We start from the raw sequence: 12,911 nt of genomic DNA, 5'->3' as shown, positions 1-12,911 counted from the left end.
AGTTATTGTATATCAAGAATGTTGGTATTTATTTTATACAAATTTAACCAAAGTTTAAACTATTTGTCTTCTCGAAAAACAAGAATTATATTTTTTTTGGACGGAGGTAATACTAATGTTTGATACGGTAATGATAATACTCCTAGTATGGAACTTATTTTCCATTATATATTAATATAAGAAAATATATACTATTATTGGCATTATGCCAGTATTTGACATTTGGGGTACTATGAAAGCCAACACAAGTGAAGAAATGAACATCCTATTGGTTTAAACTTATCAGCCTGATTTATCAGTTATGGTATAATATTTTTTCTTATAACAAATTAGCAAATAATACTTTTCAACCTAACTTTTCAGTTAATGAAATGGACCGCAAGTTTGATCACAAATAAAGGCTTTGTTCGACTTGCTGAATCTTAGCTGAAACTGGCTGGAAAACACTGTTCTGGCTGAATTGTTGTGAGAGAAAAATACTATGCCGGCTGAAAAAACAAATCGAACAAGCTGAATATAAGGTAAGTCGAGTGAGGCCAAATTCGTGAAACAAACCAAATGAGCTGGTAGGCGTCGCCGTGCCATGCCCTGAATTTTTTACATTTTAGCCCCTTTTTTGAAAGTTTCTCACAAATAGACCCCTGGAGAAAAGATTTCAGAAAATGAAATCTTAGCTCGGCGCCATTGATGCTGGCACCGAGCTAACACGTCTCGGCGCGTCTCTAGCACCGAGCCTGACTCGGTAGGTAACATGGCAGGGAGAGCTATCGATGTTTTACCACCGATAGCCTGCCACGGGGGTACCCGGGATAGTTGTTCGGGCTTCGGCGAATAGTGGAACTCAGCGGTTACACAAAGAGACTCACGATTTATACTGGTTTAGGCCCTCAACTTGGTCGAGTAATAACCTTACGTCCAGTTTGGCGTTAGCCTATTTGCGTCGTATTGCTTTGAGTATTGGGTGTGTTTCCCTCTTTATAAGGGATATCCTCACCAGCCCTTTATAGTCTAGATGCTGAGAGGAGTTGTTTGTGTTCTACTCGGATACAAGGTCAGAGTCCTAAGCTATACTTCGAGCGCCTTTCCTTGTTTAGTCCGAATTGGAGTTTTGGTCTTGCACGTTGCTTTGCTCCGTGCTCTTCTTGGCGATTGGGCTATGGGCCTTGTTACCAAGGTCCACTTCCCTATAGTACGGTCTATGGGGGGCCCATAGGGTTCCCCATCGACAAGCCCCTGAGCATTTCATGATCGAGCTTCAAGGGCCGAGTTATTGTAGACTTGATCCAGGTTCTTCTTGAAGTGAAATCTTGAGATGGTCTTCTTTGATTCTTCTTCTGACTGATGTGCACTTTTGCTGAAAAAAGTGTACTCTATGAGTGCAAGCCCCCGAGCCTCAGCTGTTTGGCACAAAAAGCTAGAGGGTCTCTCTGTCTTGATGTCCTCTGAGTTCTTTTCCTTTGAGTGCAGCGAGTGCAATCTTTGCAAAAAATTGCACTCATTGAGTGTAGCCTCCAAGCCTCTTGTTTTTTGGTACAAAAAGCTAGAGGGTCAAAAAATAAAAAATGTACTTTTCTATGGTGGGTACTTGTAGCCCCCGAGCCTTCTCCGGATTCTTTTCTTTTGAAAAGAAATCGGATGAAGGGTCTTGATGTGTTGTCGTTTGTTGTAGTCTTGAGTTCTTGTATTCTTGGTCCTTCGTCTTTAAATCCGAGCCCCCGGGCGTAGTTGAAGCGAATGCCGAACCCCTGAGCTTAGTGTTTGACTAAGCCATGACGTTCTTCTGAGTTGTTTTTATTCATCCAAGTCATTTCTAGACTTCTCTGGTTCTTGATGTACCTCTTCCAGGTTGTTTGCACTTCGTCCAGGTTCTTTCTGGACTTGTATGTACCTCATCCGGGTTGTTTTCTGATCACTCCAGGTTCTTTTTTGTCTTGATTTCTATTCCCAACTTGTCTGGGTTGTTTTTCTTCAATATGGGTTCTTTGTGATCTTGACTTGATCTCTGTCTCTTCATGTTGGGGTTCTTTTCTGATCAATCCGGGTTCTTTCTAAGCTTGTCTTGGTTCTTGCCGCACCTTGTCGTGGTTCTTTTTTTGAACAATCTGGGTTCTTTCTAAGCTTGTCTTGGTTCTTGTCGTACCTCATCGGGGTTCTTTTTTTATCAAACCAGGTTATTTCTTGACTTATCTGAGTAAAGTAGCTCTCAAGAGCGTGTTTTTCCTGATCTCATGGTACAGATGTAGCTTTCCTTCTTTGTTGGTTGTGGTTCTGCCTTGAGTAGGAAATTCTTTCTTCAATTCTTTCCTCATTCATAGATATGCTGTTGTGTGAGGTTAAGCAGCCGCCAGGCTTTTGTATACTTGATAACTTTCGCGTTGGCAGTTAGAAGAGTTCTTGTGATGTGGCTTCCATGCTTGCTCTACCTGCCTGCGGAGGGTTGCAACCTCGAATTCCACTAGGTTCTTTGCTGCCACTCTAGAATGATCTCCTTTGCTTTCTTTGTTGAATTTATCAGATCTTGTACTCCACTGTAATCTCAATGTTCTCTGAGTGAAAGAAATAATAAATAAGATGGTTTCTGCTGGAGGCCGAGTTGTCTATTACTGCATCCGTGTTCTTCTCTGTATCTGCATGCTTTGGCTGTAGTGTAGTATTATTGCCGACTTGTATCCTTTTTCTGCGTTGCTTCCTTGTGAACAGTTTTGGCATCTAACTGTTGAGATCTGAACGGACCGTTGCTTTGTTTTTCCGTTGTGCATGTCATTGATTGCGGAACGGTAATTTTTGGTGACCGTTTTCACTTGGGTCACGTGGGCCGTGTATTTTTCCCTTTATAAAAATGACTGCCCTATAACTGTTGTTCCACTTGCCTTTGCTGTAAAAAATTCCCCAATCTCAGCCGAAACCCTAGCTCTGTTGTGCCTTCGGTCCCGCGCTATTTCCGTCCAAATCTTGTCTTTGCTTTTCTGAGATGGTGGCGAAGAACAATAGCAAGAATAAGAGCAAGTCTATCGACGAGGAGGCGGCGCTCAAGGTGATCGAGAACACCGAATTTGTTGTGATGCGGAAAATGCAGAGGCAACTCCCCAAGCCATTAACTTCAGAGGCGGAGTTGGATCTGCTTGTTGCTCATGGCCTTCTTTAGGAGAAATGTCTCTCTGATTTCTCTGGTCTTGGTGAGCACGATGTCCCTTCTCCCACTCCGAATTAATCTGTTCTTTTTGTTCCTTTTGTGCGGGCGGAGCTCTATTTTCCCCCGTCTGATTTCTTGCTTGAGTTTCTTGGATCCTATGGGATTCAAATCCATCATCTTACCCCTAACGGGGTTCTTTTTCTTTCTACCTTCGTGCATTTTTGCGAGGTTTTCGTTGGAATTCCTCCAAATCTTCTTTTTTTTTGTCATTTTTTTCGTGTGCGTTTGTCAGACGGAAATAATACTCCTTTTCTCGGCTGCTGCCTTATCCAATCCTATCAGGGAGTTTCTTTCCCTTCTCCTACCCTCTCTAATTCTATCAGGAATGGGGCGGAGAAGTGGTTTTATATTTCAAAACCTGCTCTTTCCTTTTCTCATGATCTCTCTGCTCTTCCTGTTCCCCTCCCTATCTGGAAGGATAAAATCTCTTCTGTTGAGCATGCTGCTCTGAAGCCTATGCTTGCTCGAGTTGCAGTGCTTAAACAGGCAAGCTTGACTGGCAATTGTATAGTTGCCAGTTTCTTGCGTCGCCGGGTGCAACCTCTTATGCAGAGGGTGCATTACGGCTTTGAATATACTGGGTCTTCAGATTCTTCCCGACTTGTTCCTGATGTCAAGTTGCCTGAGGAGGTCATTCTTGAACGCCTGGGGCATATTCTGTGTGGGGTCTCTATAATGCCTGCTCGTGTTGAAGAGTACGATGCTACTCATCCTCCTCCTGAGGTAAGTGGTAATCTCCTTTGAGTTCTTTTGGGTTCTTGCACTTCGTATTTTTTTGACTTCTTTCTTCTTTTCTTGTAGGGTTTTGGTCAGGCCTTTAGGCTTGAGGTGGCTGTTGTCATAGCTGGAGAGGCGGCTGCTGAAGAGCCCACCGAAGAAGGCGATGAAGATGATGATGCTGTTGCCGGTCCTGTGGTAGTTGCTGCCATCGGGCCGGGTTCTTCTTCTGCTAGGTTATCTACTGGCTTATTTGTAGGTCAACACTCCTATGTTGAGTATGTTCCTAATCCTCAGATTGCTCAATATATCTTGTTATCTAGGAAGCGACGGACTGAGGCTGCTTCTAAGCAGTCGTTGCCCAAGAGGCGACGCTCAACTCATCAACATCCTCCAACAGGTAATATTCTCGTAGGTGAGCTTGTGCTGAGCCTTTCCCGAGTTCTTTTCCTAGCTTTGTTTTGATTTGTCTTGCTAATCTAGGCTCTATTTGTTGCTTTGATAGATGGTCACTCTGTTATTGTTCATGAGGAGGAGTCTGATGATAACGTTCCCCTTACTCCTTGCCCATAAGTTTTCTGCCATAAATTTCCTTGTGCTTGTCTTTTTTGCTCATTTTCTAAATAACTGAATTGCTTGTTTCAATATAGTCGTAAACCGGCACCCTGTGCCCCTTCTGTGACAGTTGTATCTACTTCTGTTCCGGAGGCCATCCCAATCCCTTCCTTTGAGGTGGTTGAGGATGATTTGTTCAATGTGCCACTCCCGAATCTTGGCTTCTCGGGGGTGGCAGGTAGCTTCAAGAAGGTTATCAAGTAAGCTCCGGCTTCTTTTCTCTTTGTCCTGATAATTTTTGCTTCTGTCTTTGGTTAATCTAGGTTCTTTTTCAAATGCAGGCCTTCAGAAGGTATTTCTTCCTCCCTGGCTCTTGATGCTAGGGATAATTAGCAGGATTCTACTGCTGGTCAACTTCTTTTTGTTTTGTGCTTTTGCCTTTTGTTTAGTCTCATTTTTGCTAAACAAATTCTCTTTTTTGTAGCTTCTCCTCCTGCTCCTTCTCCTGTAGCACGAGTTGAGGAGGAGGCTAATGCTACTCCGGCGACTCCCCCCGTGGGGCGCCGGGTTGAAGAAAACTTGAGTAGCCCATTTGCTTCCCCCCGGCTACCGGCTTCGTCATCCTTGTTGGACATCCCAGAGTCATCTGCTCGTAATGATCGAGTGGAGGAGCCCATCGAGAACAACCCTTCCTCCACTGCTGCTATTGGAACCGCTGATGCTGGTCAGCTTTCTTCTCCCTCGCTGAGAACTCTTATGCTGAATCAAAGCGGAGAGGAAGTGGCTCAGCTCGGTCGTGTTGAGCGGTTGGCTGAGGTGTTCTCTTTATGGGAGAACTTTTCGGGCGCATATGGCGCCAAACTCAAGGTATCCAAGTTCTTTTTGACTTTCGATATTGGTTTCTTCTGCTTCTGTCTCACATATTTTTGCTTTGCAGTCTTTACTTCAAGATCAGGATATCTTGTTCGGTCCTCATGAGGCGCAATTTACTACCATTGCTGAGGCTAATTTAAAAGGAAAGGAAGATGAGCTGGCTCAGGCTAAAGTTGTCCTGACTTATGAGAAGGAGCAGCGTGCTCTGACGGAGGCCACCCTTAATGCCAAGGTGCTTGATGCTGAGAAGGCGTGTGATACAGCTCAGGCTGAGAATTCTGACTTAAAGGAGAGGCTGGCTAGTAAGTTAATCTTTTGTTGATCGACTGCTTTCCCTTATTTTTGCTCTTTTTTTCTTTCTAAGTTGTTGATTTGCTTTCTTTCAGCTCTTGCTCATGAAAAAGAAAACTGGTTGAAAGATAGGGAGGCGATGACTGACACCCTCCGTACTTCACAAAATTAGGCTGAGTCTGTAAGTACCCTTGTTGATTTTGAACTGAAAGAATCCCAAGATATTCTTGCTTAGGCAAAATTGATACGATTTGGTGCTAACTGAGATCTTGTTTAGGCCATAAAATCTGTTCGAGATCTACAGGCGAAGTTGAAGGCTACCCATGAGCAGTTTGGGTTCTTTATGCTGTAGTCGCTCCAATTATTGCTTCAGTCTGTCGGCGAGAAGACCGAGATCTAGGCCTTGGAGGCATAATACCGGTGCTTTCTTCTCGGTTTTATGATTTTGTAAGGGGTGGCTTTCACCGATGCATCAACAATGTGGTTTCATATGTCCGAGTTTTTGCTCCTGATACCCCTCTTGAGCGGATTACTGAAGCTTCTATAACGGCTGAGTTTTCAAGACAGTTGAAGGAGGCCAAAGTAGAGCTTAGTGGTCTATCAGACCAAATTCTTGATCAAATGAATGTACTTCCTCCTTCTCCTCCGTCTTCTTGAACAGATGTAAAAAGTCAACTTTCTTTTGATGTCCTTGTAATATACTTTGTCTCTGAATTTTTAAGATGTAAGCAGGCTTCATCCTATCTTTCTTTTCTTTTGATTTGTCTTTGAATGATATGGACAGGTCTCACCCTGTCTTTCCTTGTGGCTTTTTCGCGCTTTGCCATAGCTCGTTTTCTCGCTTTTGGGGTAGGTACCCGAGTTGTAGTTGCTGCTTATGCTGCTCTTAGGGCGAAATTGTCGGTCGTACTGCTCTTTGAGTAGGCGGCCGAGTAGTTGCTTGATTGTCCCGTTCTTGGGGCTTAGTAGTCAATCGTTCCGCTCTTGGGGTAGGCGACCGAGTTGTTGGAGTGATTATGCCGCTCTTGGGGTGAAGTTGTCGATTGTACCGCTCTTGGGGTAGGCGACCGAGTTGTTGGAGTGATTGTACTGCTCTTGGGGTGAAGTAGTCGATTGTACCGCTCTTGGGGTAGGCGACTGAGTTTTCTTTGTTGATTGTGCCGCTCCTTTGGCGAAGTAGTCGATCATACCGCTCTTGGGGTAGGTGACCGGGTTGTTGGGGTGCTTGTGCCACTCCTTTGGCGAAGTAGTTGGTCGTACCGCTCTTAGGGTAGGCGACCGAGTTGTTGGGGTGTTTGTGCCACTCCTTTGGCGAAGTAGTCGATCGTACCGCTCTTGGGGTAGGCGACCGAGTTGTTTTTGTAGATAGCGCCGCTTGTTGGGCGTAGTAAACGATTGTACCAGCTCTTGGGGTAAGCGATCGGACCCGTATAGCACAACCGTTTCTAGGTTGGCTGTTTGCAGGGTAAGTAAGCAATCGTACTAGCTCTTGGGGTAAGCGATTACGCCCATTTAGCAACAACCGTTTCTGGGTTGAGCTGTCTGCAGGGCTGCCCCTTTTTCCCCAACCTGATTACGGGTTGGTTCTGTCCATTGGACAGGGCTGTCAGTTGTACCATCTCTTTTTATGGTAGAGTGACAAATGCTAGCTTGGGTCTCCTTACCCAAGAAGCTATTTGGCCATTGGCCATCAGTCAAACCATCTCCATATGGTTGAGTGACAAAATTGCCCACGTAGCGCAACCGTTTTCGGGTTGGCTGTTAACAGGGAAGCCCCTTTTTCCCCAACCTGATTACGGGTTGGTTCTGTCCGTTGGACAGGGCTTATATATTTGAAGTCATTCTTCTTGAAGAATTTCTGCTTTATTTCTCTTGGAGCTTGAGTACAATATGTTGTACTAATTGTAGAATCTTTTGAGCTGGCTGATATGCTAAGTATTCTTCACTGGTATGGAGTCATCAACTCATATGTGCCGGATCCTGTTGCGTTTTTCACAATGAAGGGTCCTTCCCATGGACTGAGTAGTTTGTGTCGTCCATCTTTCTTCTGGATTAGTCGTAATACTGAGTCCCCTGGCTTTAGTGATCGGGGCTGAGTACTTTTGTCATAATGTCTTCATAGTCCTTGCTGATATCTTGTATTTTGGATTATTGCACTGTCTCTTATTTCTTCTATTGAATCAATTTCTAACCGCCTTGTTTCTTCGGCTTTGCCTTCTTCATATTGTTCTATTCTTGGAGATAGCCATATCAAATCGGCTGGTAGTACTGCTTCTGATCCGTAGACCAAAAAGAATGGTGAGTAGCCGGTGGCTCTGCTGATCTGGGTTCTTAAACCTCATACTACTTTTGGTAGTTCATCGATCCATTTTCCACCATAATCTTTCAAATCTTCATATAATCTTGGTTTTAAGCCTTGTAATATGAGTCTATTTGCTCTTTCAACTTGTCCATTGGCATGTGGGTGTGCTACTGATGCAAAGTCAATTTCTATCCCACAATCTTTTGCCCAGTATTGAAATTCTCTTGCTGTAAATGGTGAACCGAGATCCATGATTATTCTGTTGGGCATGCCGAACCTATGCATGATGTCTTGTATGAATTCCACTGCCTTTTCTGCATTGTATTTGACTAAAGGTTTATATTCAATCCACTTTGTAAATTTGTCAATTGCCACAAATATGTATTCGAAGCCTCCTTTTGCTTTTTTGAGTGGTCCTATTTGATCCAGCCCCCAGCATGAGAACAACCAAGCTGGTGGTATGCATATCAAATTATGAGGGGGCACATGTGATTGTCTGGCAAATATTTGGCAATTCTTGCATGTTTTGACGAGTTCTTCTGTATCTTTGAGTGCTGTTGGCCAATAGAACCCGGTTCTAAATGCTTTGCCGACCAGTGTCTTAGAGGCTGCATGATTTCCACAACATCCTGAGTGGATTTCATCCAAGATTTCCTTTCCTTTATCTGTTGGAACACATTTAAGCAGTACTCCAGATGATGCTGCTCTTTTGTATAGTGTGTCTCCCACAAGAATGTAGTTTTTGCCTCTTCGTATAACCTGGGTTGCTTCTGCTTTGTCTTCGGGTAGTTTCTTCTCTATGATAAAATCAATGTATATTTGTCTCCAATCATTTTGTATGACCATGATCTGTCTTGAATGGTCTGGTTCTTCTGCTTGATCTATTTCCATTAGATCTGTTGTCTCCTCCTTTTCTGTGTTCCCAGGTTATTTGATAGATGGTGCTGTGAGTTCTTCTACAAATATACTAGGTAGTACTTTTGCTCTATCTGATCCCAGTTTGGCTAGCACATCTGCTGCAACGTTGGAATCCCTTAGTACATGATGGATTTCGAGCCCTTGGAAAATTTTCTCCAATTTTCTAACTTCTGCACAGTATGCATCCATATTGTCTTTTGTACAATCCCAATCCTTGTTGACTTGATTGATTACTACAGCTGAATCACCGTAGATAAGTAGCCTTTTGATCCCAAGTGAGCTTGCAACTCTTAGACCATGTATTAATGCTTCATATTCTGCTTCATTGTTAGTTGCCTGCCAAAGTATTTGTAGCACATACTTTAACTGTCTTCCTTCTGGTGATATGAATAGCACTCCTGCTCCGGCTCCTCCTAACATTAGGGAACCGTCAAAATACATTTTCCAATGATCAAGTATTGGTTTAGGTTCCTTTTGACTGATTTCTGTCCATTCAGCAATGAAGTTGGATAATGCTTGAGATTTGATTGCTGTTCTTGGTTTGAAGTCTAGGTTGAGAGCACCGAGTTCTACTACCCATTTTGATATCCGACCTATCGCATCTTTGTTGCGTAGAATGTCTTGAAGTGGAAAATTGGTTACCACTGTAATCTTGTGTTCATGAAATAATGTCTCAGCTTTCTTGATGATATCAACACTGCATAAAGTAGTTTTTGCACAGTGTGGGTATCTCGCTTTTGATTCTGTTAGTACTTCGCTTATGTAATAGACTGGTCTCTGCACTTTGTAAGCATGTCCGGGTTCTTCTCTCTCAACCACAATTGTTGTGCTGACAATGTTCTTGGTTGCTGTAATGTATAGCATCATGTCCTCTTTGCCTTTTGGTGGTGTTATTACTGGTGATGATGCCAGGTATTCTTTTAACTTTTGGAATGCTTCTTCTGCCTCTTCTGTCCATTCAAAATTTCCTGCCTTTTTCAATAATTTGAAAAAAGGTAGCCCTTTTTCTCCTAGTTCAGGAGATGAATCTGTTGAGTGCTGCCATGCATCTTGTAAGCTTCTGTATGTCTTTAACTTTCTTTGGAGGTTTCATATCCATGATGGCTTTAACCTACTTTGTACTTGCTTCAATTCCTCGGTTGCTGACTAGAAATCCGAGTAGTTATCCTGATGGGACCCCAGAAAACACACTTTGTGGGGTTTAGCTTCCACTACCATGCTTTTAGATTCTTGAAAGTCTCCTCGAGGTCTTCTATCAATGATCAGGTTCTTTTGTCTTGATTACTACATCATCAATGTATGCTTCTGCGTTCCTTCCGACTTGACTTCCCAAACAAGTTTGAATTGCTCTTTGATATGTTGCTCCTGCATTCTTTAGCCCAAAAGGCATTGATTTATAGCAATATGCCCCAAATGGTGTAATGAACAATGTCTTGCTTTGGTCTTCTTCTCTTAGAGATATTTGATGATAGCCTGAATAGCAATCCAGAAAGGATAATAGAGCTGATCCTGCTGTTGAGTCGATGATTTGATCAATTCTTGGTGGAACATATGGATCTTTTGAGCAATATTTGTTGAGGTCTGTGTAGTCAATGCACATGCGCCATTCTTTTGAATTCTTCTTCTCAACTAGTACCTGGGTTGGCAAGCAATCTGGGTTGATTATTTCTCTGATGAATCCCGCTGCCATGAGCTTGGTGATCTCTTTTTTGATTGCTGCTTTTCTGTCTAGGAGCTGAATCTTCGTAGCTTCTGCTTAACGGGTTTGGACCCTTTGTTCACATCAATTATATGCTCAGCCAACTTTCTTGGGACCCCTAGGCATGTCGGCCGGCTTCCAAGTGAAGATATCTTTGTTGTCCTGAAGAAAGTTGGTGAGCGCGAGTTCCTATTTGAGATCGAGATTTGCACTGATGATTGTCGTCTTCTCATGGGTCACCAGTCAACAAGTCAATAGTCTTGGTAGCGGCTTCCTTTGGTGGTGCAAAGTTGCTTGGCTTCTTAACCAGGTATTTGAATCTCATCCGGGTTCATTTCGTTGGCTAGTATTGCAATCTCCTTTCCTTCCTTTATGTCTTGTAGTCTTTCGGACTATTTGTACTGCTTGTACGTAGCAATAATGTGCTTTCTTTAGATCTCCTTTCAATGATAATATGCCCTTTGTTGTTGGCATCTTGAGTAGTAGGTATGGATAGTGTGGCACTGCCTATGTATTTTGTTAAAGCTGGTCTCCCAAGTATTGCATGGTAGCATGATTCAAAGTCTGACAACTTCAAATTTGATGAATTCCGTTCGTATTTGTCTGGTGTGCCAAAGGTGACTAGGTACGGGTTATCTATTCGAGTGGCATAGCTGCTCTGCTTGGGTACTATTCATAGAATGGTGTGCTTGTTGGTGTCATTAGTCCTTCACAATCTAGATTCATCCTTCTGAGAGTATCTACGAAAATTATGTTGAGCCCGGCTCCTTCGTCGATGAGTACTTTAGTTACTGCCACTCTTATGATAGTTGGACCCAGTACCAACAGATAGCATCCTACGTTTGCTGCACTGGTCCATTGGTCTTCTCTTGTGAAGTGGATGGGGTACTCTGACCAATCTAGATATCTTGGGGTGGCTGGTTCAGCTGCCATGATGGCTCTGTGAGCTAGTTTTCTTGCCTTTTGCTTCATGTGTTAGGAACACCTGAAATATAATTGCTAATTGGCATTTGGGTTCTTGATAATCTCCTTAGCTTTTTTTCCTCCTTCTTGGATTCTTCTTGCTTTTGCTCTGAGTTGTTTTGATTCCTGATTTCTCTCTTCATGAATTGCCGCTAAAAAGTGCTACATTCAACTAACTTGTGTCTGGTTCCTGGGTATATGTGACATGGCATGTTCTCTATGTTTTCTGGTGCTCTTCCTCGGTAGTTGTTGCTCCAATAGTTGCTATTACAGTTGTACCTACTGTTGTTACTGTTGTTGTTATTATTATAGTTGCCATTGTAATTGCCACCATTGTCATTGTCATTGTATCTTCTCTTGTTGTTTGTGGTTGCCACTATGTTGTCCTGCCTCGGTCTTTTGTCTTGTTGTCTATAATCAGGTCTCCTATTTTCTAGGTTGTCCCTAGCAAACCGATGCTGGGTTCTTTCTTCTGATGAAATCAGCTTTTCAACAACCCTCTTGAAATCTTCATTTGTTCTTGGGTTCTCATTGAAATAGTCTTTGTATTGCCAGTTTGCTAAGATTCCTTTTGCAAAGGCTTCTATCACTTCTCTGTCGGTAATGTCATGGACTTGAGCCTTGAATTCTCCAAATCTTCTATAGTATTCCCTTAGACTTTCTCCTCTCCTTTGCCTTACTCCTTTCAACTCGGCTGCGGTCATTGGATGGGTAATAATGCCTGCAAAGTTGTTGTAGAAAGCTTCTTGCAAGTTTTCCCAATATCTGATTGATCTTGGCCTCAATTTGTCAAACCATTGTAGTGGCATTGCCTTCGAGGGCCATTGAGAAAAATAGAGCCTTGATGTCATCACCTCGTCCATGCTAACTCAATAGATTGGGAATAAACTCTTAGCCATTGTCTTGGTTCTACTTTGCCATCAGTATTTGGAATGATTTGTTGGTTTAAATTTGTGTGGTAGCTTCAACTGTTTGTAGTCTTCCTACGAAACAAGGGAATCTGTCATATGGTTCCTGTTCTTTCGTAGTCTAGCGATCTTGCCCTTCTGTAATAAGACCTATCTTCTTTAAACTCGGACTCTCCGTAGTCATCTTCTTTGTCAAATCTTCTTGATATTTCCTGGTAGTGTTGGCTCAATTCTGGTTTGCCTCTTTCTTGTTGCTTTAAGTAATGTGCATGCCTTCCATCAACATCAGCACTTTCTACTGGTCCTAGCCTTTGAAAGCTTGATTTTTTGGGTGGTTGCTGTCCTTGTGGCTCCTGTGGAACTTCTTCGCCGGGTTGTTTTTTTGATCCCCCGACTTCTTTCTTCTAATCTTCCTTTGTTTTTCTGTTATTCGTGGGGTGTGCAACTCCTTTGTTAATTATTTGATTCTTTCCCTTTTTGTATTTTTTGTGG

Source organism: Miscanthus floridulus, chromosome 4 (genome assembly GCF_019320115.1).
Source record: "Miscanthus floridulus cultivar M001 chromosome 4, ASM1932011v1, whole genome shotgun sequence".
Lineage (NCBI taxonomy): Eukaryota > Viridiplantae > Streptophyta > Magnoliopsida > Poales > Poaceae > Miscanthus > Miscanthus floridulus.
Note: the sequence above shows the minus strand (reverse complement) of the source record.